Raw genomic sequence first — 27,832 nt, 5'->3', positions numbered from 1 at the left:
GACTTTTTCTTTGCAATATAGTTTTACAATCATTATCAAAGATCAAGAACAAAGATATTCTTGAAGAGGCTGGTAACTCTGAGTTTTGAGGTTTACATGGCATAGGATCAATCTGTAGGCTTTAAGTTTCTGGAAAAAAAAAACTCCCTAAGAAAAGCTTTTATAGAGACTTAGATAGAGCCCAGTGCACTCCTTAGAGTTTTCAGAAGTACTGTTGGCTGGGGCTTGGCACACTATGGTAGTTTGCAATATCTGGTTGAAACTTGCATTAGAGGAACCTCCAGAATGACCTCTCGACTCTATTTGAAGTCTCTTAATCACTGAAACTTTATTTTGTTCTGTTTCTTCTCCTCCTTTTGGTCAAGAAGCCTTTCTTAATCCCATGATGCCAAGGCCAGGCTCATCCTTGGGAGTCATATCCCATGTAGAGGGGAGAGTAGTGAGTTTATTTGCAGAGTTGGCTAAAAATGATAAGCCACAACTGGGCAATAAAAGAGGTTCTCTGGGGGTGACTTTTAGGCATAATTATATGTAGACTTAGCTTTGCTATTGCAGAAATAAGTTTCATAAGGGCAAGCCTCAAGATCAAAGGGTTGACTTAATAAATTGGGAATCCCTAAGGCCTGAGAGAATATCAGGAATTCCCCAGGTGAAAAGTTTAATAGTTACATATTTTTCCCCAGGCCCTCAAGGGGACTTTGCAAATAATTTATTTTTATTTTCTGCCCACAATTCTCTGGAATGTATCTGGGTATTACATTAAGCTGTACTGAATAATAGGAAATCATTCCCTATTCTAGGTTCCATGTAATTAGGTTGTTTAAATAAATGGACCAGACAGGTTAAATTAGGTTGTGTATAATGGAAAATTTAAAGTTTGGATCAAATAAACATTTCTTCCTTTGGTCACACAAAGAAGTTGAAGTTTTAAAATACAGGCAATATCACCCTGCATTCTAGTTCATCTTAGTCTTAACTAGGTCCATTTCATTCATATCTCTAGTGGAGTCTGAGCTCTTTTTCAGCTACTTTAATAGTTGCTATATGGAATAATGCTGACTTTCAGAGCTGCAGAACTCCAACTCTGAGTCTCAGGTGTCACAGAGATACCCAAAGTCCCAGGGAGCTACCAGGTTTTACACAAAGAGTTCAGCACCCCAGAATTTAGAAATAATAATTAAAACTCAGGAATAGATGTGACTGCTGTAAGAGCTTACAATCTAGGACCCTTTATAATGAAGCTTATTTGAGCATTCTACATTCCTTAATCATTGACTACCCAATCTCTGCCCACATTCTATCTCCTGATAACCTATGTACTCAAATTCAATTCTCAGTTTGTTCTTGATAACTTTGTCCTTACATGCATGTTTGACCATACATTATTTGTCCTTTTGTTTCTGGCTTATTTCATTTGACATAATGTCTGCAAGGTTCATTCAACTAGTTACATGTCATACAATTCATTCCTTCCTACAACTGCTCAATATTCTGCTATATGTATACACCACGGTTTGCCCTGCCCTTTTTCAGCCGATGGACCCTTAGGCCACCTCCATCCATTTTAAATCATGCATAATATCACCATAAACACCAGTGTGCAAATGCCTATTCATGTGCCTGCTTTCAGTTCTTCCAAGTTGTTGTCTTATAATGGGGTTGCAGGATGATGTGGCACTCTCATACTTACCTCCTGTATGAGGGGCTGTACCGTTCTATTCCTCTACCAACAGTGAGTAGGTAGACCTCTCTCTTCACATCCTCTCCAGCACTTATATCCTTCCATATATTTTTAAACAGTTTTATTCACATCATGCAATCCATCCAACATGCACAATCAATGGTACCCAGGAAAATCACATACTTGTTTACCACCACAATATATATGAGGACATTTCTATTCCTTCAGCAAAGAAAAAGAAAATGAGAAACAAGAACCCCATACTCCTCCCTTATATCCCTTCTTATTGACATTTGGCCTTGGTATATAGCCTTTGTTACAATTGATGAAAGAACACCACAGTGTTACTGTCATCTAGAGATGCTAACTTGCATTAATTGTATTTTTTTTCCATATACCATCCCATTTGTAACATCTTGCAAGGGTAACATTCAATTGTTCTTCCTCAAGTAAAAACTTTCTTATATTTGTACATTTAATCACCATCATTGTCCACTATGTTATAAAGTTTCATTATGTTATAAAGTCCCAGTTTTTATCTTCTTTCTTTCCTTCTGGTGTCATATATGCCTACTCACATTCAGCTTTGCTCATTATACTTAATACTTTGCAATCATCACATAGTGTTGTGCTATTATCCATCTTTAGATCTTTACAATCAAACCTGCTGAATGTTCTGTAGTTCTTCTGTATCCAGTGCCCAAACTCTACCCTCTTTCTATCTCCTGGTAACCTATGTCACTTTTAACATCCAGAGTTTGCTCATTATAGTTAGTGAGACCATATAATATTTGCCCTTTTTTGTTTTTGGCTAACTTTGCTCAACGTAAGGTCCTCATGTTTCATCCACGTTATTACATGCTTCATGACTTTACTCTGTCTTACAGTTGTATAATATTCCATTGTATGCATATACCACAGTTTATCTACTAGTCTGTTGATAAGCATTTGGGATGTTTCCATCTCTTGGCAATTGTGAGTAATACCACTATAAACATCAGTGTGCACATGTCCATTCATCTCCCTGCTTTCAATTCCTCCAAGTATATATCTAGTAATGGGATTGCTGGATCCTATGGCAATTCTATACTTAGCTTTCTGAGGATCTGCCAAACAGCCTTCCAGAATGGTTGTATCATTGTATATTCCCCCCAACAGTGAATGAGTGTACTACTTCTTCATATCCTCTCCAGCACTTTTAGTTTTCTGTTTTGTTTTTTTTTTTGATAATGGCCATTCTAGTAGGTGTGAGATGATATCTCATTGTGGTTTAGATTTGCATTTCCCTAATCACTAGTGAATTTGAGCATCTCGTCATTTGTTTTTGAGACATCTGTATTTCCTCCTTGGAAAGGTGGATAGCCATGTCTTTTGCCCATTTTTAATTGGGTCATTTGTCTTTTTATTGCTGAGCTATAGGATTTCTTCAAATATTCTAGATATTAAACCCTTATCTGATATGTGTCTTCCAAATATTGTCTCCTATTGTGTATGCTGCTTTTTTTTTGGATGAGCAGGCACCAGGAATTGAACCTGGATCTCTGGCAAGGCAGGCAAGAACTCTGCCTGCTAAGCCACTGTGGCCCACCCTGTAGGCTGCCTTTTTACTTTCCTGACAAAGTCTTTGATACAGAAAAGTATTCAATTTTGAGGAGATACCATTTATCTATTTCTTCTTTCATTGCTTATGCTTTGGTTGTATAGTTTAGGAAACCACCTCCTATCACAAGATCCTTAAGATATTTCCTTACATTTTCTTCTAAATGTTTTATGTTCTTAGCTCTAATGTTTAGTTCTTTGATCCATTTTGAGTTAATTTTGGTATAAGGTGTGAGATAGGGATTCTCTTTCATTCTTTTGGATATGAATATCCAGTTCTCCAAGCACCATTTGTTAAAGAGGCTGCTTTGTTCCAGTTGAGTTGACTTGACTGCCTTATCATAGATTAATTGGCCATAGATGAGAAAGTTTATTTCTGAATACTCAATTCCATTCCATTGGCCATTACATCTATCTTTATGCCAGCACCATGTTGTTTTGACCACTGTAACTTTGTAATATGCTTCAAAGTCAGGTAGTAAGAGACCTCACACTTCATTTTTCTTTCTCAAGATATTTTTAGCTCTTCAGGGTACCCTGCCCTGCCAAATAACTTTGATTATTGGTTTTTCTAGTTCTACAAACTAAGTTGTAGGGATTTTAGTTGGTATTTCATTGAATCTGTATGTCAATTTGGGTAGAATTTACACCTTAACTATATTTAGTTTTCCAATCCATGAACACAGTATGTTCTTCCATTTATAAAGATCTTTCTTGATTTCTTTTAGCAATTTTTGTTGTTTTCTGTGTATAGGCCTTTTATATCCTTGGTTAAATTTATTCCTAAATATTTTATTCTTTTGGTGCCTATTGTAAATGGAAGTTTTTTCTTGATTTCTTCCTCAGATTGCTCATTGCTGGTGTATAGAGACACTACTGATTTTTGCATGTTGATCGTGTATCCTGCCGCTCTGCTGTACACAATGTTAGCTCTAGTAGCTTTGCTGTAGATTTTTCAGGATTTTCTCTATATAGGATTATGTCATCTGCAACCAATGAGAGTTTCACTTCTTCCTTTCTGATTTGGACTTCTATTTCTTTTTCTTGTCTAATTGCTCTGGCTAGAACTTCCAGCACAATGTTGAATAACAATGGTGACATTGGGCATCTGTGTCTTGTTCCTGATCTTAGTGGGAAAGTTTTCAGTACTTCCCCATTGAGAATAATGTTAGCTGTGGGGTTTTCATATATTCCCTTTAACATGTTGAGGAAATTCCCTCTATTACTATCCTTTGAATTTTTTATCATGAAAGGATGCTGAATGTTGCCAAATGCCTTTTCTGCATCAGTTGAGATGATCATGTGGTTTTCTTTAATGTATTAATGTGGTTTATTATATTCATTGACTTTCTTGGGTTGAACCACACTTGCATACCTGGAATAAAACCTACTTGGTCATGGTATATAATTATTTTGGAGTGCTGCTGGATTCAATTTACAGGTATTTTTGTTGAAGATTTTTGCATCTATAATCACTAAAGAGAGTGGTCTGTAATTTTCTTTTCTTGTAGTATCTTCACCTGGCCTTAGTATTAGGGTGATGTTGGCTTTATAGAATGAGTTAGGTAGCTCTCCCTCCTCTTCATTTTTTTAAAGAGTTTGAGCAGGATTGGTACAAATTCTTTCTTGAATGCTTGGTAGAATTCATATGTGAAGCTGTCTGGTCCTAGAGTTTTCCTTTATGGGAATTTTTTTGAGGACTAGGTCAATCTCTTGATTTGTGATTGCCTTGTTTAGGTCTTCTGTTTCTTCTCAAGTGAATGCTGGTGTGTTGATTGTTCATGCTTTTCTAGGAAGTTGTCCATTTCATGTAAGTTGTCTAGTTTGTTGGCATGCAGTTGTTCATAGTATCCTCTCATTATCTCCTTTATTTCTGTAGGGTCAGTAGTTATGCCCTCTGTTTTAGTTTGTAAAAGATGCTGGAATGTAATATCCCAGAAATGGAATGGCTTTTAAAAAGGGGAATTTATTAAATTGCGAGCTTGCAGTTCTAAGGCCATGAAAATGTTCAAATTAAGGCATGGCTATAGAAATGTCCAATCTAAGGCATCCAGGGAAAGATACCTTGGTTCAAGAAGGTTGATGATATTCAAGGTTTCTCTCTCAGCTAGAAAGGCACATGGCAACATCTGCTAGTTTTCTTTCTAGGCTTTTTCAATAGTTTCTCCGGAGATGTTTTCTTTATGCATCTCCAAAGGTCTCTGGCTATGTGGGCTCTGTTGGTTCTGAAGCTTTATTATTTTTTTTTTCTCAAAAATGTTTTCCTCTTAAAGGGCTCCAGTAAGCAACCCTACCTTGAATGGATAGACACATATTTCCATGGAAACCATCTAATCAAAAGTTACCACCCACAATTTAGTGGGTCACATCTCCATGGAAACAATAAAAAGATCCTACCCAGCAATACTGAATGCAGGTTAAAGGGCATGGCTTTTCTGGGTACATAATAGCTTCAAAATGGCACACACATACACTCTCCCATTTCTGACTTTATTTACTTGTATCCTCTCTCTCTCTCTCTTTCTCTTTTTTTTTTGTTGGCCTAGCTAAGCGTTCATTGATTTTATTGATTTTCTCTATTGTTTTCATATCTCAATTTCATTTATTCCAGCTCTTATCTTTGTTATTACTTTCCTTCTGTTTGCTTTGGTGTTAGTTTCTTGTTCTTTCTCTAGTTCCTCCAGGTGAGCAGTTAATTCCTTGATTTTTGCTCTTATTTTTAAAAATACAGGCATTTAGGGCAATATAGTTCCCTCTCAGCACTGTCTTTGCTGCATCCCATAAGTTTTGATATGTTGTATTCTTGTTTTCCTTTGTCTTGAGATATTTACTGCCTTCTCTTGTGATTTCTTCCTCAACCCACAGGTTGTTTAAGAGTGTGTTGTTTAACCTACATATATTTGTAAATTTTCAAGCCTCTGTCTATTATTGATTTCCAACATCATTCCATTATGATCTGAGAAATTTTACTTAATATAAATTAAATCTTTTAAAATTTATTGAGGGCAGGCAGTGGGGGCTCAGCAGGCAGAGTTCTCAACCTGCTATGCTGGAGACCCGGGTTCAATTCCCTGTGACTGCCCATGCAGAGAATGATCCATGAGCACTTGAGAAAATATATGTCCTGCTGCTGTTGGGTGCAATGTTCTGAAAATATTTGTTAAGTCTAGTTCATTTAGCATATTATTCAAAATCTCTGTTTCTTTATTGATCGTCTGTCTAGATGTTCTACCCATTAATGAGAGTGGTATATTGAAGTCTCCAATTATTATTAAAGTATCTATTTCTCCCTTCAGTGTTGTCATTATTTGCCTCATGTATTTGCATACAGGGAAGCTTGATAAGACTAAGTGAAGATCTCTCAGCAGAAACCATGGAGGTGAGAGGACAGTGGTATGATATATTTAAGATACTGAAAGAAAAGGTTACCAGTCAATAATTGGTAATTTTTAACTTGGTGTGTAAATATTTATGATGGTTATGTCTTCTTGATGTTTTGTCCCTTTTATTAATACATAGTATCTTTCTTTACTCTTTTGTTTTATACTGGAAGTCTAATTTGTCAGATATTAGTATAGCTCCCCCTGTTCTTTTCTGGTTGTTGTTTGCATGAAATATATTTTTTCTAGCCTTTTAGTCTCAACCTGTTTTTGCCCTTGGGTCTTAATTGAGTCTCTTGTAGACAGCATATAGATGGATCCTGTTTTGTTTTTTTTTAAATCCATTCTAGTAATCTTTGTCTTTTATGGGGGAATTTAATCCATTAATATTTACTGTTATTACTGGAAAGTCATACTTTCTTCAACCATTTTTTTTTCTTTTGAATTTATCTCACATACCTTTTTCTCTCTCTCTTCTTACCCTATTACTTATCCTTACTGCAGATCTTCATTTCTATATTCTTCTCCAAGCCTCTCTCTCATCTTTTTCTATCTGCCTGGAGCATTTCCTTTAGTTTTTCACATAGAGCTGATCTCCTGTGCATAAATTCTCTCTGTGCCTGTCTATCTGTAAATATTTTAAACTCCCTAATTTTTAAAGGACAATTTTGCCAAATATAGAATTATTGATTGGTAATTTGTTCTTTCAGTATCGTAAATATATCATACCACTGCCCTCTCACCTCCATGGTTTCTGCTGAGAAAGCTTGATAAGACTTCAGTTAGTCTTCTCAAGCTTCCCTGTATGCAATGGGTTGCTTTTCTCTTGCTGCTTTTAGAAATCTCTCTTTGTCCTTGATATTTTATAATCTGATTAGTAAGTGTCTTGGAGTATTCTATTTTGATCTCTTCTGTTTGGGGTATACTATGCTTCTTGGACCTGTAATTTTATGTCTTTCATAAGAATTGAGAAATTTTGGGTGATTGTTTCTTCCAGTACTCTTTCCCCCTCTTCTTCTTCTGGGACACTCATGTCTTCATGGGCTTTATGTTGTCATTCGGTTCCCTGAGACCCTGCTCTAATTTTTCCATTCTTCTTCCTTTCTGTTGTTTGTGTGTAGGATTTCAGATGTCCTGTCTTCTAGTTCATTAATCTTTTCTTCTGCCTCTTCAAATCTGTTGTTGTATGTCTCCATTGTGGTTTTCATCTTTCTATTGTGCCTTTCATTCCCATAAGTTTGGCCATTTGTATTTTCAAGCTTTCAAGTTTTTTAAGCTTTTCAAGTTCATCTCTCTCACTGGCCACCTATCAGAATGGCTCTGCCCTCCAGTTTCCCCCAAACCGGGCACCCACAGTGGCCTTCCTTGGGGATGAGGGGAGGTACTGAGCACCACAGCAAGGTCTATGTGAGGAAAACAAGTCTGGTGGCTCTGAATGGTGTGCTGTCTTTCACCAGTCCACAAGACATGGGCTTGTTTTAGGGTACTCCTTTAACATTTGGGCTATCTGTATTTCTTAGCCAAAACAGGGATGTGTTCCTGTGGAGAGGATCTAGGCCAATTCAAGTGGGCCTGAGATATGGTCTGGAGATTCTCTGATAAGGCCTTCAATTCCCTTGTACTTTTTGGTCTGCCCAGAAGATGGTGCTGTTCTGTAACTTCATTGTCCTCCAAAGCTGTTTGCCTCGGAGCCTAGGCTGGGTCTGACTGGGCAGGGCTTGAACTGTGGGATTCCTGTGCTCTCACTATTCTGGCTAAATTTGGTTCAATGTGAAGCTGTGTCCCCTACCTTACTTGTGGCAGAGGACTCCTGCAGCTGACCCAGTTTTCAGTCGTCCTCCACCAGGGATTATTCTCCTCTCTGCTGTTTCCCTCAGAGATAGGGAAGGGCTTTTGGACCCAGGGCTGGAAACACAGTCTCTGAGCACATTTTCTTAGGCTCTTTGTCGTTCATTGACTCTGCCTTAAAATGTCTTCCCTTGTCCTCCGGTTCCCCAAACTGTGTGGGTCTGTCTCACTGCTTTGAGAGAATGTATGTTCTGTGTCCCTGGTGGGAGAAATCCCAGCTACTGTTTCTGTGCCCTTCCCATGCTGAGACCAGGTGTGGGGGAGGGGAGGGCACTGGCTGGTCTTGGACAGAAGTTACCTACCTGATAGTTTCTTTTTCTCTTTCATCTATTTAGCCTTTGTTGAGTCCTTCTCAGTCTATATCTTCTTCCAGAGTCCTGAAAAAAATCAGAATTGTCCTTTTTTTCATTGAATCTCTGGGGAGAGATTTTTAGTAGCTGTTTATATGACCATGTTGACGATGTCACTCCATTTGCTAGTTTTTTATTTCATTGTTTACTGCTCTTATCATTACTTTTTCTTTTTAGCTACTTACTTTGGTTTTAATTTTCCCTTTTTTTGTGAACTTCTTAAGGTTGAAAAGTAAATCTTTGATTTTTAATAAGTATAAGTATTTTTTTCTTTTAATATAAGTATTTGCAGCTATATGTTTTCCATTAGTATTGCTTTAGTAGCAACCAAATCACACTGGCATATTTTATTTTCCCTAACAATCTATTTGAATATTTTTATTTCCCTGTGAATCTTCTTTTTTTCTCCTTTGTTAGAAAGGTTGTAAGTTTACAGTACAATCTGCATAAAATACAGGATTCCCCTATACTAACCTATTATTAACACCTTACATTGGTGTAGAACATTTGTTACAATTGATGAAAGCAAATTTTTATAATTGTACTAACTATAGTCCATGCTTATACTTAGGGATGGGTATAATGTAGGTCCATGGATTAAAAAAAAAATTCTTCTGCTACTATATATACAACCTAACATTTCGCCTTTTAACCACATATATATATGTGTGTGTGTGTGTTTGTGTGTGTGTCTAAAGATGTATATTTCAGTGCTGTTAATTATGTTCACGATTTTGTGCTACCATCACTACCATCCATTACCAAAACATTTCCATATTTCCAAATAGGAACCCTGTACATTTTAAGCCTTAACTTCTAATTCCTTATCCTCACCCCATTCCTGGTAACCTATATTCTAGATTCTGACTCTGTGAGTTTGCTTATTCTGATTATTTCATATCAGTAATATCATAAAATGTTTGCCCTGTTTTGTCTGGTTTATTGCACTCAACATTATGTCCTTAAGATGCATCCGTATTGTCACATGAATCAGTATTTCATCCCTTTTGATTCATTTTAATTATACAGACGCAGAAAAAAGCATATAGAAAAGAAGATATATCATGCAAACAATAAGTATAATGAAGCTATTGTGATTATATTAGTATCTAAATAGACTTCAAGAGATGGAGTGTTCACAGAGAAAAGGAGGGATATTTCATAATGATAAAAGGGTTGATTCATCAAGAACACATAACAATTGTAAGTGTGCATATATCTATTAATAGAGTTTTTTAAAAATTAAACAAATATTAGGGAGATAGATGACAGTTTAATTTTTCTACTATTTTCAGGAAATGAAATATTTTATGTGAAAATTTCCAAGTAACTTATAATTATGAAAACAAGCACTGAAAATGTTTAAATGTTTTTGAGAGAAATATATCAAATTTATATATTTTAATAAACAGTATCATTGTACACATACAGTTAAATTGTCTTACATTGGAGTGTACAATAAGACCAGGTATCCTCCATACAGGGTTCAGTATTTCTGAACTCATTTCTGCTGCCCTTCTAACACCTATTTTTTTCCACTTGTGTGTCCCCTTTCCCTACTTGTTAATAATCTCTCTGGAATAGTTTGATAGTAATATTAGTTTGCAAGGTGCAAAAGATAGCTAACATTATTGAATCAGTAACTTTGATCTTATGATAATATAGAGACAACAGAATAATGAAGAGACAACAGAACTATGGGCTTTGTGACAAGTTTTTTGTTTGCTGTAGAGTGAAAGCTCTAAAAATTATTTCTAGTGAAAACATGTTTGTGTTGATTGTTTGCTACAACACTGCCCTTTAGGCACATATATTTATAAATGTGTATGGATTTTATATACATATAATGCACATGATGATATAAAAAAGATAAAAAGATAACTATATGACCATTATTGCTAATGTCTAAGTGAACGATTAAAGTTGGATTTCTCAAGAAAAAATGTTACTTTTCATCAATAGGAATGAGAATGTCAAAAGGATTAAAGAAAAGTAGAACAGATGTTAATGTATTCATGCTAAGACTGGCATCCTTAACATATCATTTATAGAACTCTCTCTTGAACTACATATTTGAGGCTAGAGAATAGTTATAGTTTCAATAACTTAAAATAATAATTTTCCTCATTTATCTGCTCAGTGTGAAGTTGGGAGATGGATTACAGTAATTGGTAGGAAACCCAACTTTAGAGCACATTACAGTTAACAATGTGTCATCTCAATTTTCATACCTTACTTTTCAGAATTTTCCTGTAGAACTTCACTTTGGAAACATTAAGGAAAATGTCCCTAGCCCAAGCCAAGAAAAGTATAGAATAATTAACTGGATATTCTTCCCTATGATGGTGGTGACCTAAAAGTAAAACAGGCCTCTGTTTGGGAGGCAGAACCCAAACCTGAAAATATTAGGTAAGTGTGAGTCACTGGGTGAAGGCCACACTGGGTGAGAGCGGCAGGAGGAAACCCAAGGCTTCACTCTCTGTGTGCTCATGCATCCATCTTTCCTCAGCAGACCATCAGGTTAACCAATGAACCTTTTGTTCAGTATAGTTTTGGGCATTAGAAGATACCTTAATGCTGGGGTCATCTCCCCTGCATGGCTGTTCCTGGTTTTGTGTGTCCATACCCCAGCCTCTTTATAGTAACTGCTAAGGGCTCATGCCTGCAACATTCCTCAGAAATTTCCCTTGGCCATCAAAAGTTACCTTCCTAGAAGCACCTTAGAGCTTGCACAGTCCATGAGGAGAGCTATAGTCAATGACTGCTGGGTGACAGGTTACAAAAGCCCAGTTCCTTGTCTGGAGGGGAAAACAATTCTGCAATCTTGAATCTTCAGAACTCCCTGTAGGATCAGACTGAAGCTAGAGTGACATGTGAACTTGCACTTGTTTGGCTTCTCGTTTCTCCCTGTTCTATGTCTCCGACTCCCATATCCATTTCTCCTGGGAGTGCATCTACTAATGAATATTTGTTTACAAATCCTTGTCTAAGTATCTGCTTTGGGAAACCTGGCCTAAGATAATGGTGATGTGTTAACATGTATCCTTCTATTGCTTTCCATTCAATGTCCTTAAAGCAATTTTCAACCCCATTCAGAGTGCAAATTGTAAAATAGCTAACAAAATCTTGATCTTGGGAAGAGAAAAGAACCTTTAGTTTGGCTGTTTGCATTGACCATGGAAGGGTCAAAGGAACAGTGTCAGAACTGAAAAGTAGATAGAAGACAAGGTAAGGGGAGGGCAGGATAATAAGGTAGAGAGAGAATTCAGCATCATGAGTCAATAAATGTTTTTTGAGTATCATCTATATGTCAGGTTCCTTCTAGCTATAAAGAATGAGTTTCCTGCCCATGGAGTTTATGTTTTAGTTGGAAGAGAAATGAGAGAAATACAAAACAGAAGTACACATTTGAAGTAGCAAATGGCCCAAGCAATTATCTAAGGCTCCAGGAAGTCCCTCTAGAATGAAATGCCAATTCTCTTTCACAAATGAAATGACCACTACCAGCACACAATATTTCATGACACTTGTGGAGGGAGAAAGTGATACTTGATTCTGATGGAAACCTGCTTCCTCTGCTTGTTGCTGGGTCTTTCGAGCATGTATCTTATGGACTGACTCTCAATTAAATACTCTAGAAATCCTGTCTATCCTTAATTTTATCAGAGTTTGGATTCAGCTCAAATTCAACATAGGCAATTTCTCTTTGGTGCAACCAAACCCCATTCTGAACTTTTACTTATTATTCCCTCATCAAGTTAGCACCTCTATAGAAACAATAAATACCAGTCTGTTTTCTCTCCTCTCCACTTGCAAAACTTGATTTCAATCACTTAGTGCTTTTTATATTCCCTTCCTTAGAGGCATTTACATATTAAATCTTCTCATAAAATGCTACCGTTCTATCCAAGATATTGCAGTCATAATTTAGCCAATGGGGTGAGAGTCTTTTCTTAAATCAACAGCCCTTTTCTTGATTCTCAACTTCCTATCATATGTACTGACTTCATTTGATATTAGTTTATCTGCCAACCTCCATTGAACTTCTACAGAAGCCTACTTCTCAGAGGTGATTGAATTAATAGCTGCTCATGTTTAAAATTCTATTTCTACTTCTTGTGCAAACCACATTCATAATATATTGCCCACAATTTCCAGTTTACTTTTTAAAATTAATTTTTAAAAAACTAAGGGCTTTTGCAGAGGAATTTGAATCTAGAATCCTAAACTTTTTTGAACTTTTTTCTTGCCCTTATCTATTCCAATTCAATATTTTATAACTTAGAGCTATTGAGTCTCTGTAAAGCATTCGAATTATTTTTCAGAAGCAAAACCTTTTTTAACTTTCAAATTTCACTGGTTTACATAGTATTTAATCAAATCATATAATTACAGTTTCAGCTAGGATAAACGGTTTGGGTACAAACAACTAAACTGGTGAGGAAGTACTTCTGTCATTCTAGGGATTAGCTAGAGAATTAAGTGTTTCATGGGAAGGAATTTGCTGCAAAGGGACTCTAGAAGTTCAGTTATTTTTGAGAATTGTCTATATAGAGGCAAGTTTGGAAAGATTCTGTGGAGTATGCCTCTTCCTTTGGAAGTGGATAGCAATAGGAATGTGTGCATAGAAGGAAGTGGGACAGAAATGGTAGATGTAACACTGTCTTGGAAAAAGACAGCAAATAGATAATGGGAACGCACTAGCTAAAGCTATGTCAGTTTTCTGATCACAAGCTCCAGATCACACATTAAATATGGATCCAACACTGTTGTTCCTGGAGAGGGTTTTGGATACTGGGTAAAGGCCCATCATTTGTATCTTGAGATTAAAGTTCTAGGAAGATTGTTTCCAAATTCTTTCTTAGAAATCCATAAGGTGTATATTGTCTTTGTTCTTGAGTTCTTTTATTACTTTCTAAATTCTCCTGATCATTAGAGCACATTAAATTCATAAGAACTTACCCTGCAAAAACGAATCAGGTTTCCCCTATGAAAGGGCTAAGACAGTATGAGAACACTGAGTTATTCTGTGTGAAGCATCCTGGTTTACCAGAGCTACCATTACAAGTAGCATGATGCATTGGCCTAAACAACCAAGCACTTCCAATCACTTCTTAGCTCATGTTCTCAGAGACTAGAAATCCAAAATCAAGGCATCGGTAAGACAGGGCTTCTCCCCAAAGTCTGTAGCATTCTGGCCCTGGCTCACCGCAGTTCTTGGAGTTCCTTGGCCTGCATCCCTGCCTCACTTCACATGGTGATCTCTTGCTTTTTGTGTCTGCTCCACTGGTTTATCTGCTGGCTTAAGGATTCTGGCTCCATCTTGCAACTTTCTCTGACTTCTGGCTTCTGTTCATTTTCTCTTTATAGGGTCGCCAGTGGCATGGATTAAGACCCACCGTCATTCAGTCAGGCTCCATCTTAAATAAAAGTAACATCTTCAAGAGGTCCTACAACAATGGGTTCATACCCACAAAACGCAGATTGTGATTAAGGACATGTCCATGTTGAGGCACATAATTCAATTTACACACGAGCTTTGAAAAGAGCTTAGGGAAGAAAAGGTGGAAAACTTGAAGTATAAATTCTCCTATTTTCTAATTCTGTGGAGTGCTGACTAACTACTTGGCTATTTATTCTATATGCCAGCCAACCAACCAGTGGATGGAGACTGATGACTTTAAAACAGTTCCAATTTCAGTCTTCTGTCATGGAGAATAACCAATCAAATTAAAGCTAAGGTAGCCAAACTAAGCACTTAAAAAAAAAAAAAAGTTACCTGGTGGTGAAAAGATACATTTCTCCATTAAAACCATATTTGCTTTTTAAAAATGTCAATATGGGGCTGACATCATTTATAATCCAACCCATTGGATTATCTATCACTGCCACCAATATCAGAATTTCTGCAGTTATTTCTTCTTTTCATCAACCTGCTATTTTGACATGTAAAGAAGAGTCATTTTGTAAAATTCTAAACTTTTACAATGGCAAGAAATGGCAAAATAATAACAGCATTTATCTTCTGTCAGGAAATATTGACATGGTATTACTATAGCAAAATTGGTTTGTGTTCTGATGTGTATCTCATAGATGGATCTGATTTTAGATTTTTTAAAATAACCTAAATTATTCTTTTTCATTAATATCTATAAAAATATCAGGATATTTAAGTAAGGATAGAGATTCCATGAAGTAGGCATAAAATTTGGGTAAGAACCCTGAAATTCCCTGAACACTCATTGTCTGTATTTGAAAATAATTCAAGGTCATTTTCAAAGTGCAATGTAACATATGTCATCAGTGTCTAATGTGAGTACTTCTTGAACAAAGTCCTTTGTAAATGGCAAGGTACTGTCCATTATATCCAGAGTATTAGGCAAAGAAAGGGTGTGCTATGTGAATGAGAAAATAAGAATTTATATATCAAATTCATGTAATGGAGAAGAGCCCAGAGTGATTAAAACATTGGCATCAAAAACAGTGAAAGTGAACTATGGTCTACTAGTCAGCAATTTCTGAACTTGGAAGTCTGTTGAAATTCTTGTTTCTTAGCCATGGCTGTCAAACCCAGCCAACCCCTTAGTGTCATCTATCTAATCAAGCTAGTAGAAGGATAGCACAGAGAAGTGCAGACTAGGATGATTTTGATATCTTTAAAGCCTTTATTTTGATATTGTTAAGGAAGAAACAATGAATCATATGCAAGATGTGACATTTAATTGGCCTTAAAATATTAAATATGAAATAGTATAGGCGTATAGGTAAATAGTGGTAGAATTCATGCCTGCCATGTAGGAGACCTGGGGTTCAATTCCCTGCCCATGCACAAAACAAAGCAAACAAACAAAAAAAACCCAAAACCAAAAAACATATGTTATGAACAAAATTCCCTATGATATTAGAAATACATATATGTAGAGAGACACATAAAAAAGAAGACAAAAATATTAAATATGAAATAGTAATACTTCAACTCATTTGTTTTCAAATTGATAACAAAACTCAAATTCAACTCATATTTATTAAACACCTACAATATTAAAGCTATATTCTAGGCAAGGTGGAAAAAAACAGATGACTAGTGAAAAGTAAACAATATACCTCCTGCCTGCTGTGGCCTTTTGGGTTTGGATAACGGCAAGGCCAGTTGCAAGTAGTGGTCAATTGAAGAAGGCTTTGAATAACAGACTAAGCAAACTTGACATTGTGTTACAGGGAAAGAGAAGCCATCAAATGTTTTTAATGAGGGATGGACTATAGCTAATTGTGTGTGTGTGGGGGATTGTGGATTCAGTTTGACTCAACCTATGTAAGAAAATTTATATATAAAATACTTCATTCTATTCATAATCTTGTTAAGTAAGGGAGAGAAGAGGTAAGCAGAAGAGGAAAGAAGAAAAGTACAAAGGCAGAAGGAGCAAACACTACAGAAGAAGGATTAAGTTTTGAGTCGATAATTTGTAAAAATATAACCCGTTGTTCTTTTAGGCTGCAAGCGTCTGAGAACTCAAATTTCATTTCCTAAACTCGAGGTTAAGTGGGTAGCCTGCAGTCTATATCCATCTAAAAACTTGCTTTTATTCTATTTTATTTTATTATTTTAATTTTATATCTTATTTAATTTTCTGGTTTGTCTATTTTTTATTTTTATTCATGCATTTTCATACATTTTAAACATTTTAAATTTGAGGGTCTTTAGGAGGTTGTTCCACTCTGCAATTCATCACTCCCTGTTTTCTTACATAAATTTATATACCTGCCTGGTTTCTGCAAGTATTAGAGTTTCTGGTTTCTCTCCAGATACTGAAATGTTAATTAGATGATAACTTTGTTCTCAGTTGATTAGTCACTCCATCCTTAGAAAAAAGTTTTCTTGAATAGGATAACAAGTGTCTCTCTAGAGGCAATTTAAACTTCCCTACCCTGGATGTCATTCTGACAAGTCCAAAATGACCTTGAAGTTTTAATAAAGATAGGCGGTTGAAAGCTGGCACATGGTTACAATGAATGACATTGAGTTATTCAACTTGTGAAGTCTAGGAGACCATTTCTAAAGGCTTTATCATTGAAAATAAATAGAAGGTATTTGCATCTCTGCATGTTTTAAAATTAAAAATAATATTAAAACATACATGTTCAGAAATTTCCAAAAAGAACACTGGGCTACTGGTGAGAAATGTATCAGATGGTCTCAAAGTGCCTGTCATGCTTTATCAGCAGCCATTAAAATAGCATCTGCTACAAATATTCAGCCTCTCTGCTGTTTTTATACAATCATTTGTGCCACTCTGGGCAGGAGTCACTTGGTAAAATCCAAGTCTTGCTGATTTTCCTCCTCTCTTGTTTCAGGAAAGTGGACTTCTTTCCCCATATTTTTCTTTTTTGGAAAAAAGGCAGGAACCAATCAAGAAATATCGGGTAGTTCAGTACAGGACGTTCTTCTATTTGTGACATGATTGCTTATCCATAAACAATAGTTCTACTCGTGACCAATATTGTTATGGATAGATAGATATCCCACTTATTTTCATCCAGATTCATATAAAAAATTCTACAATTATGTTCTTCTAAATTTTAATTAAATATAACTCCTACCTCCACTATCACCAGGAGAATTACACAAGTTTATCTATGTGGGTTTAAAGTAGGAAAAGAAATACATGATTATGAATGATTCTACCTTCAACTGTTGAATAGATGCATTTCAAACATTAAAAGTCTAAAAATGTTATCACATTCTACACATAACATGGTTGAATTTTATTGTATGTAAATAATACCTTAATAAGATATAATTAAATTGAATACTTTAAATAAGATGTAATTAAATTAAATTAAATTTTAACAAACTGAGTAGTGTCAGAGAATATGTTAACAGATACAGACATTTAAGACTTCCCCAGTGAATTAGCTGTATTTCCTTATCACCACTCTTCAGTGAAGCTCATTGTCATTCCTGACCACAAGTCACCCCTGATCACAGAGAGTGTACACTGCCCTTGTAGGAGCTTCATTCTTTAACATGGAAGTTTTGTCTAGAATCACTAGAGTTAGGAGATTCTCCAGAGCCAAAGTTGAGCTCAAGACCATTAAACACAAAGAAGAAACTGAGGAAAAAATGCAGAAAACAGCAGAAAAATATAAACAGGTATATCTAGGGAGATTAAATTGAATCACCAGAAACTGCCATTTTTATAGGCCAAACAAAATCAAATAGCAGCAATTTAATATGGCCCAAGATAGTTTTATATATAATATCAAAATACACTTTATATTCTCAAACAGATCAATGAAGATATGCATCCATGAAATAATAAGCTCCTATAAAAAGAAATTAAAGAATAATAATCTTGGAAATTAATAAAAAAGAAAGGCTGAGATTTAATGGTAATGATTTCTTTCTTACCATTATTTATAAATAATTGGATGGTCATAGGAAATCAAACATAAGAGAATTAGAGGGTAAAAATTGACCTAATATGCTACTAATAAAATTTCCAAAAGAAATTTGGGGGGGAGGTGGTGTAAGGGGCATCATCAAAAATATGACACCAGACACTGTTATCGAAACAAAGGTTATACGTGTGTTGAGTGAAGGGATACTTAGAAAAATGAATGTAACAAGGTATATCATTGCAAAATTTTGGAACATGAGGAATAAAGAGTAAAGATGCTTAAAACATTCTAAATGGAAAAAATTGGTCATGCATATAGAATAAAGAATATATATTGGTATTGGTCATGCCAATGGCAACATTGAAAGTTACAGAAAAAAGGGAACCATAATTTTTCACCATTGAGTTATGAATCAATTTTCAACCAGTAAGTCTCTCCCCAGCCAAACTGGAGGAAAGAAATAATTTTCAGACATGTAAAGGATAAAAATTATCTCCCCCTCTCCCCATGTACTTTTCTTAGGGATATACTAGAAGATGTATCTCGCCAAAATATGGGTGAAAGATGGCATGGGAAATGGACTGACCCAGGAGGGAAGTGAAGGGAATTCTTGGCACAAGCATGATGGGAATTCAATTGGACAGTTGCCAGAGCAAACAGGCAGCAGCAGGGCTCCAGGTGGGGTGTTCTCAGTAATAAGGTAGAAACAATAGATTATTCAATACATTTTTCCATTTGCAAAATGGCATTGAAGGGCTGCTGGATGGCAATAAATAATTACTTTTAGGTCTATATAAAAAATGGAGGCTGTTCCTGGAAGATGGCGGCTTAGTAAGACGCGCAGATCTTAGTTTCTTCTCCAGGACACCTACTAGGGGAGTAGAAACGATACAGAAAGCGCCCAAAGCCACAACAGAGATAAAAAAGACAGCGTACCCCATCCTGAAACGGCTGGCTGGCTGAGAGAAGCAGCTCAGGTGAGATCGCCGAGGCGCGCGGGCCTTACCGGGCGGGGTGGCAAGCGGCCGGAGTTACTCCCTTCCCCCTTCCCGGGCCGGCTGGGAGAATTGGAGAGGCGGTCCCCTGAAACCAAGGCGACTGGCGCCCACACCACGCGCAGCCCCCGGACCAACTGAGAGAATTGGATCGGAAACCCCCAGGCCGCGGAGAACGGTGACGGGTGGGGGAGGCCCCTTCCAAACCCGTGACTCCCGGGGAACGTGCACTCTCTCGGGCAGGCCGCTGCTGCTGGCGCCCTCCCGCCACGCTTGTTGCCCAGGGCCGACTAGGAAATTCGGACGGGCTCTTTCCCTGGCTGCAGCGACCAGCAACCCTCCCTGCGTTCGGACCGAGGGCTGGCTCAAGCCGCTTCGGCTAGTGAACCCCCAGGACGGCGAGAGTTTTCCAAAGTTTAAGGTCCCACAGCACCTTTTACTGGTGGGACCCGCAGACAAACGTGTGCCACGAGCGCCACCTACTGGGCAGGATAAGAAAAACAGAACCCAGAGATTTCACAGAAAAATATTACAACCTTGCTGGGTCCAGAACCAAGAGAAATCTGAATAAATGCCCAGACGCCAGCAGCAGAAGATAACTGTCCACGCTCAAAAGATTGAGAATATGGCCCAGTCAAAGGAACAAACCAATAGCCCAAATGAGACACAAGAGCTGAGACAACTAATGCTGAATATACGAACAGAAATGGAAAACCTCTTCAAAAATGAAATCGATAAATTGAGGGAGGACATGAAGAAGACATGGGCTGAACATAAAGAAGAAATAGAAAAACTGAAAAAACAAATCGCAGAACTTATGGAAGTGAAGGATAAAGTAGCAAACATAGAAAAAATAATGGATAGCTACAATGATAGATTTAAAGAGACAGAAGATAGAATTAGTGATTTGGAGGATGGAACATCTGAATTCCAAAAAGAAACAGAAACTATCGGGAAAAGAATGGAAAAATTTGAACAGGGTATCAGGGAACTCAAGGACAATATGAACCGCACAAATATACGTGTTGTGGGTGTCCCAGAAGGAGAAGAGAAGGGAAAAGGAGGAGAAAAACTAATGGAAGAAATTTTCACTGAAAATTTCCCAACTCTTATGAAAGACCTAAAATTACAGATCCAAGAAGTGCAGCGCACCCCAAAGAGATTAGACCCAAATAGGCGTTCTCCAAGACACTTACTAGTTAGAATGTCAGAGGTCAAAGAGAAAGAGAAGATCTTGAAAGCAGCAAGAGAAAAACAATCCATTACATACAAGGGAAACCCAATAAGACTTTGTGTAGATTTCTCAGCAGAAACCATGGAAGCTAGAAGACAGTGGGATGATATATTTAAAATACTAAAAGAGAAAAACTGCCAACCAAGACTCCTATATCCAGCAAAATTATCCTTCAAAAATGAGGGAGAAATTAAAACATTCTCAGACAAAAAGTCACTGAAAGAATTTGTGACCAAGAGACCAGCTCTGCAAGAAATACTAAAGGGAGCACTAGAGTCAGATACAAAAAGACAGAAGAGAGAGATATGGAAAAGAGTGTAGAAAGAAGGAAAATCAGATATGATATATATAATACAAAAGGCAAAATGTTAGAGGAAAATATTATCCAAACAGTAATAACACTAAATGTCAATGGACTGAATTCCCCAATCAAAAGACATAGATTGGCAGAATGGATTAAAAAACAGGATCCTTCTATATGCTGTCTACAGGAAACACATCTTAGACCCAAAGATAAACATAGGTTGAAAGTGAAAGGTTGGGAAAAGATATTTCATGCAAATAACAACCAGAAAAGAGCAGGAGTGGCTATACTAATATCCAACAAATTAGACTTCAAATGTAAAACAGTTAAAAGAGACAAAGAAGGACACTATATACTAATAAAAGGAACAATTAAACAAGAAGACATAACAATCATAAATATTTACGCACCGAATCAGAATGCCCCAAAATACGTGAGGAATATACTGCAAACACTGAAAAGGGAAATAGACTCATATACCATAATAGTTGGAGACTTCAACTCACCACTCTCATCAAGGGACAGAACATCTAGACAGAGGATCAACAAAGAAATAGAGAATCTGAATATTACTATAAATGAACTAGACTTAATAGACATTTATAGGACATTACATCCCACAACAGCAGGATACACCTTTTTCTCAAGTGCTCATGGATCATTCTCAAAGATAGACCATATGCTGGGTCACAAAGCAAGTCTTAACAAATTTAAAAAGATTGAAATCTTACACAACACTTTCTCGGACCATAAAGGAATGATGTTGGAAATCAATAATAGGCAGAGTGCCAGAAAATTCACAAATACGTGGAGGCTCAACAACACACTCCTAAACAACGACTGGGTCAAAGAAGAAATTGCAAGAGAAATTAGCAAATACCTCAAGGCGAATGAAAATGAAAACACAACATATCAAAACTTATGGGATGCAGCAAAGGCAGTGCTAAGAGGGAAATTTATTGCTCTAAATGCCTATATCAGAAAAGAAGAAAAGGCAAAAATTCAGGAATTAACTATCCATTTGGAAGAACTGGAGAAAGAACAGCAAGCTAACCCCCAAAGCAAGCAAAAGGAAAGAAATAACAAAGATTAGAGCACAAATAAATGAAATTGAAAACATGAAAACAATAGAGAAAATCAATAAGGCCAGAAGTTGGTTCTATGAGAAAATCAATAAGATTGATGGGCCCTTAGCAAGATTGACAAAAAGAAGAAGAGAGAGGATGCAAACAAATAAGATCAGAAATGGAAGAGGAGGCATAACTACTGACCTCACAGAAATAAAGGAGGTAATAACAGGATACTATGAACAACTTTACGCTAATAAATACAACAATTTAGAGGAAATGGACGGGTTCCTGGAAAGACATGAACAACCAACTTTGACTCAAGAAGACATAGATGACCTCAACAAACCAATCACAAGTAAAGAAATTGAATTAGTCATTCAAAAGCTTCCTAAAAAGAAAAGTCCAGGACCAGATGGCTTCACATGTGAATTCTACCAAACGTTCCAGAAAGAATTAGTACCAATTCTCTTCAAACTCTTCAAAAAAATCGAAGTGGAGGGAAAACTACCTAATTCATTCTATGAAGCCAACATCACCCTCATACCAAAACCAGGCAAAGATATTACAAAAAAAGAAAACTACAGACCGATCTCTCTAATGAATACAGATGCAAAAATCCTCAATAAAATTCTAGCAAATCGTATCCAACAACACATTAAAAGAATTATACATCATGACCAAGTAGGATTCATCCCAGGTATGCAAGGATGGTTCAACATAAGAAAATCAATTAATGTAATACACCATATCAACAAATCAAAGCAGAAAAATCACATGATCATCTCAATTGATGCAGAGAAGGCATTTGACAAGATTCAACATCCTTTCCTGTTGAAAACACTTCAAAAGATAGGAATACAAGGGAACTTCCTTAAAATGATAGAGGGAATATATGAAAAACCCACAGCTAATATCATCCTCAATGGGGAAAAATTGAAAACTTTCCCCCTAAGATCAGGAACAAGACAAGGATGTCCACTATCACCACTATTATTCAACATTGTGTTGGAGGTTCTAGCCAGAGCAATTAGACAAGAAAAAGAAATACAAGGCATCAAAATTGGAAAGGAAGAAGTAAAACTATCACTGTTTGCAGACGATATGATACTATACGTCGAAAACCCGGAAAAATCCACAACAAAACTACTAGAGCTAATAAATGAGTACAGCAAAGTAGCAGGTTACAAGATCAACATTCAAAAATCTGTAGCATTTCTATACACTAGTAATGAACAAGCTGAGGGGGAAATCAAGAAACGAATCCCATTTACAATTGCAACTAAAAGAATAAAATACCTAGGAATAAATTTAACTAAAGAGACAAAAAACCTATATAAAGAAAACTACAAAAAACTGCTAAAAGAAATCACAGAAGACCTAAATAGATGGAAGGGCATACCGTGTTCATGGATTGGAAGACTAAATATAGTTAAGATGTCAATCCTACCTAAATTGATTTACAGATTCAATGCAATACCAATCAAAATCCCAACAACTTATTTTTCAGAAATAGAAAAACCAATAAGCAAATTTATCTGGAAGGGCAGGGTGCCCCGAATTGCTAAAAACATCTTGAGGAAAAAAAACGAAGCTGGAGGTCTCGCGCTGCCTGACTTTAAGGCATATTATGAAGCCACAGTGGTCAAAACAGCATGGTATTGGCATAAAGATAGATATATCGACCAATGGAATCGAATAGAGTGCTCAGATATAGACCCTCTCATCTATGGACATTTGATTTTTGATAAGGCAGTCAAGCCAACTCACCTGGGACAGAGCAGTCTCTTCAATAAATGGTGTCTAGAGAACTGGATATCCAAATGCAAAAGAATGAAAGAAGACCCATCTCTCACACCCTATACAAAAGTTAACTCAAAATGGATCAAAGATCTAAACATTAGGTCTAAGACCATAAAACAGTTAGAGGAAAATGTAGGGAGATATCTTATGGATCTTACAACTGGAGGCGGTTTTATGGACCTTAAACCTAAAGCAAGAGCACTGAAGAAGGAAATAAATAAATGGGAACTCCTCAAAATTAAACACTTTTGTGCATCAAAGAACTTTATCAAGAAAGTAGAAAGACAGCCTTCACAATGGGAGACAATATTTGGAAATGATATATCAGATAAAGGTCTAGTATCCAGAATTTATAAAGAGATTGTTCATCTCAACAACAAAAAGACAGCCAACCCAATTACAAAATGGGAAAAAGACCTGAACAGACACCTCTCAGAAGAGGAAATACGGATGGCCAAGAGGCACATGAAGAGATGCTCAATGTCCCTGGCCATTAGAGAAATGCAAATCAAAACCACAATGAGATATCATCTCACACCCACCAGAATGGCCATTATCAACAAAACAGAAAATGACAAGTGCTGGAGAGGATGCGGAGAAAGAGGCACACTTATCCACTGTTGGTGGGAATGTCAAAGGGTGCAACCACTGTGGAAGGCAGTTTGGCGGTTCCTCAAAAAGCTGAATATAGAATTGCCATACGACCCAGCAATACCATTGCTAGGTATCTACTCAAAGGACTTAAGGGCAAAGACACAAACGGACATTTGCACACCAATGTTTATAGCAGCATTATTTACAATTGCAAAGAGATGGAAACAGCCAAAATCTCCATCAACAGAAGAGTGGCTAAACAAACTGTGGTATATACATACGATGGAATATTATGCAGCTTTAAGACAAGATAAACTTATGAACCATGTAATAACATGGATGGACCTAGAGAATATTATGCTGAGTGAATCCAGCCAAAAACTAAAGGACAAATACTGTATGGTCCCACTGATGTGAACGGACATTCGAGAATAAACTTGAAATATGTCATTGGTAACAGAGTTCAGCAGGAGTTAGAAACAGGGTAAGACAATGGGTAATTGAAGCTGAAGGGATACAGACTGTGCAACAGGACTAGATACAAAAACTCAAAAATGGACAGCACAATAATACCTAATTGTAAAGTAATCATGTTAAAACACTGAATGAAGCTGCATCTGAGCTATAGGTTTTTGTTTTGTTTTGTGTTGTTTTGTTTTGATTTTACTATTATTACTTTTATTTTTTTCTCTATATTAACATTCTATATCTTTTTCGGTTATGTTGCTAGTTCTTCTAAACCAATGCAAATGTACTAAGAAATGATGATCATGCATCTATGTGATGATGTTAAGAATTAATGATTGCATGTGTAGAATGGTATGATCTCTAAATGTTGGGTTAATTTCTTTTTTTCCGTTAATTAAAAAAAAAAAATGGAAAAATTGAGGTGACTATTAGCAAAAAACTGTATAAGAAAGTAAAATTAATCACATGCACTATTTGACTCAGCAATGACCAATATTGGTATCATAAAAATAATGTAAATACTGAGTATTTACAGAAGTCCAAAATGTGAGATATAGTTGAAATTTGTTGGGAAAAGGAAATAAATGGAAGAATTACTTAAAAGAGCTAAATCCTTAGCTATCAAGTAAGAAATCAAAAGCTATGCCTAATGAACGTTCATAGTAATTTTTTTCAATAGCCAAATTTCCATCAATAATTGAATGGATATATAAATAGTAGTATATCCTTACCGTGAAATACTACTCAGCGATTACTAGTAAGGAACTGTTGATACATGTTCAATATGGATGAAAGCCAAAATAATTATGCTGAATGAAAAACATTAACAGAAAAGTAATACGATAGGATTAATTTTATATAAAACTCTAGAAACAAAAAACTAATCTGTAGTGACTGAAAGCAGGCTAATGTTTCCCTGGAGATAGAGGTGATGGAAGTGTAGAGAGAAGGATGGATTTCAAAGAATCATGAGGAAACTTCTTTGGGGTGTGGGAATGTTGATTATTTTTGATCATGGTGATCACTGTATACGTGTGTGTGTGTGCTGTACATATGTAAAATATAATGTCAAAACTCATCACGTTGTAAACTTTAAAGATGTACAGTTAATTATGCATCAATTATTCCTTAATAAAGCTACACAAATAAGCAATGACTAAAATTTACAAATTGAGAAGTATCCATTAAAAACATATTTCAAAAAGAGAAGGAAACACAGGTAAAGAGTTTGAAATTGCAGCTTCTGGGAAGGAAGGTTGGTTGGATGAACATATCGTTTATTCTTAATACAAGCCTAGTAGTACGATTTGACTTCTTAAATTATGTGCATACATTACTTTCATAAAATTTAATCAAGTCTTAGGTCCATTCTAAAATACACAAATATTCACATACTCACTTATACATACCCATAATTATTTTCCCCAACAGTAGGAAAGAATGTGTATATGAGAGGTTGATTTTGTCTAGTCCTTGCTCGTCAATAATTATGTAGGAAATGGATAACAAGGGCTCACTTTTAGTCAACTGAAAGTAGATATCTATGAAGAGAAACCTTTACTTGCCTTCTAAGATTATCTATCTGTGATTACAATCTTTTCAGGTTGCCACTTTGACTGCAAAGATAAGGATGTAATAACTGATACATTCTAAGAAAGAGAGGTTTGGGATAATTAGCCAAATAAAACTGATGCAACATTAATGGTATAATTTCCCAAGTTTTTAACCAGTTTTCCCAAGTGTGGAAGATTTTGCATCTGACTTTTCCAGTTGTCAATCACTATAGATTTGGGATTTTCGTACTTGAAAAAAGATCTTCTTCAACATGGGTGATGATTTGGTCCTGAGTATATACATGTGTGGTTTGAAAGGATGTATTGACCCTAGAAGACCCAAAATCCCATTTCATAAAGGTAGGATAATCCCTATTCAATACTGTATGTTTGAAACTGTAATCAGATCATCTCCCTGGATGATGTGATTTAGTCAAGAGTAGTTGTTAAACTGGATTAGGTGATGACATGTCTCCACCCATTTGGGTGGGTCTTGATGAGTTTCTGGAGTCCTATAAAAGAGGAAACATTTTGGAGAAAGGAGATCCAGAGAGAGCAGAAACTGCTGCAGCTCCATGAAGCAGAGAGTCCATGAGCCAGCGACCTTTGGAGATGAAGAAGGAAAATGCCTCCCAGGGAGCTGCATGAAACCAGAAGCCAGGAGAAGAAACTAGCAGATGATGCTGTGTCTGCCATGTGCCCTTCCAGGTGAGAGAGGAACCCTGACCGTGTTCACCATGTGCCTTTCCAGATGAGAGAAAAACTGTGACTGTGTTCGCCATGTGCCTTGTCACTTGAGAGAGAAACCCTGAACTTCATCGGCCTTGTTGAACCAAGGTATCTTTCCCTGGATGCCTTTGAGTTGGACATTTCTATAGACTTGTTGTAATTGGGACATTTTCTCAGCCTTAGAACTGTAAACTAACAACTTATTAAATTCCCCTTTTTAAAAGTCATTCTGTTTCTGGTATATCGCATTCCGGCAGCTAGCAAACTAGAACACCATGTGATTAGGTGATGCAAGTTAGATCAAGAATAGAGATGTCAGGAAACTCTTGTTTATATATGACTAATAATTTAAATTAAGAATAATTATATGAATAAACGTGCCAATCTCATCTATATTAGTATGATCATTAAATCAAAGTGTGCGATTAAGTGAAGCAACTGGTTAGCACAACTATTTAGCTCAGGTGATATTCCTCAAACTATTCATTCAACTTCATACCACTAGTTTTCTTGGATTGTTATGACTATTAACTAAGACATGTATAAGAAAGTTCTTTATAAACTCTGAAGTTGGCAGGTGTTAAATTGTGATTAGTAATGCTTTGACTTTAAAACTATTTGTGCCATGGAGTTTACTGGTGAAAATTCAGAATAATATATGTTCAAGTAACTTCAAAAAACATCTAAAATGTGGTTTTAATCTTGCCTGTAGCATTACTTCTGAGTCTGAACTGAATCTCATTTTGATATTAAAATTTTGATATTAAAACCTATTAAAAATGGAAATGTCTATTAGATGAGCCTTCCTCATGTGAAAGGATCCTTAAA

At 36.3% G+C, this 27,832-nt stretch overlaps 1 long non-coding RNA gene across 1 annotated transcript in view; it reads left to right on the top strand.

Moving 5' to 3' along the window:
- The window catches only part of LOC143677586 (uncharacterized), a 137,949-nt gene extending 123,339 nt beyond the window's left edge, over positions 1-14,610 (top strand). Inside the window, exons 4-5 of the long non-coding RNA XR_013172692.1 lie at positions 11,102-11,267; positions 14,229-14,610. This is a non-coding gene — a long non-coding RNA (uncharacterized LOC143677586). The remainder of the gene's footprint in view (positions 1-11,101; positions 11,268-14,228) is intronic.
- Positions 14,611-27,832: the final 13,222 nt, after the last annotated feature.

The sequence above is a fragment of the Tamandua tetradactyla genome, chromosome 3 (assembly GCF_023851605.1).
Source record: "Tamandua tetradactyla isolate mTamTet1 chromosome 3, mTamTet1.pri, whole genome shotgun sequence".
Lineage (NCBI taxonomy): Eukaryota > Metazoa > Chordata > Mammalia > Pilosa > Myrmecophagidae > Tamandua > Tamandua tetradactyla.
The sequence above is the reverse complement of the archived record's forward strand: the minus strand, read 5'-3'. Positions and strand labels throughout refer to the sequence as shown.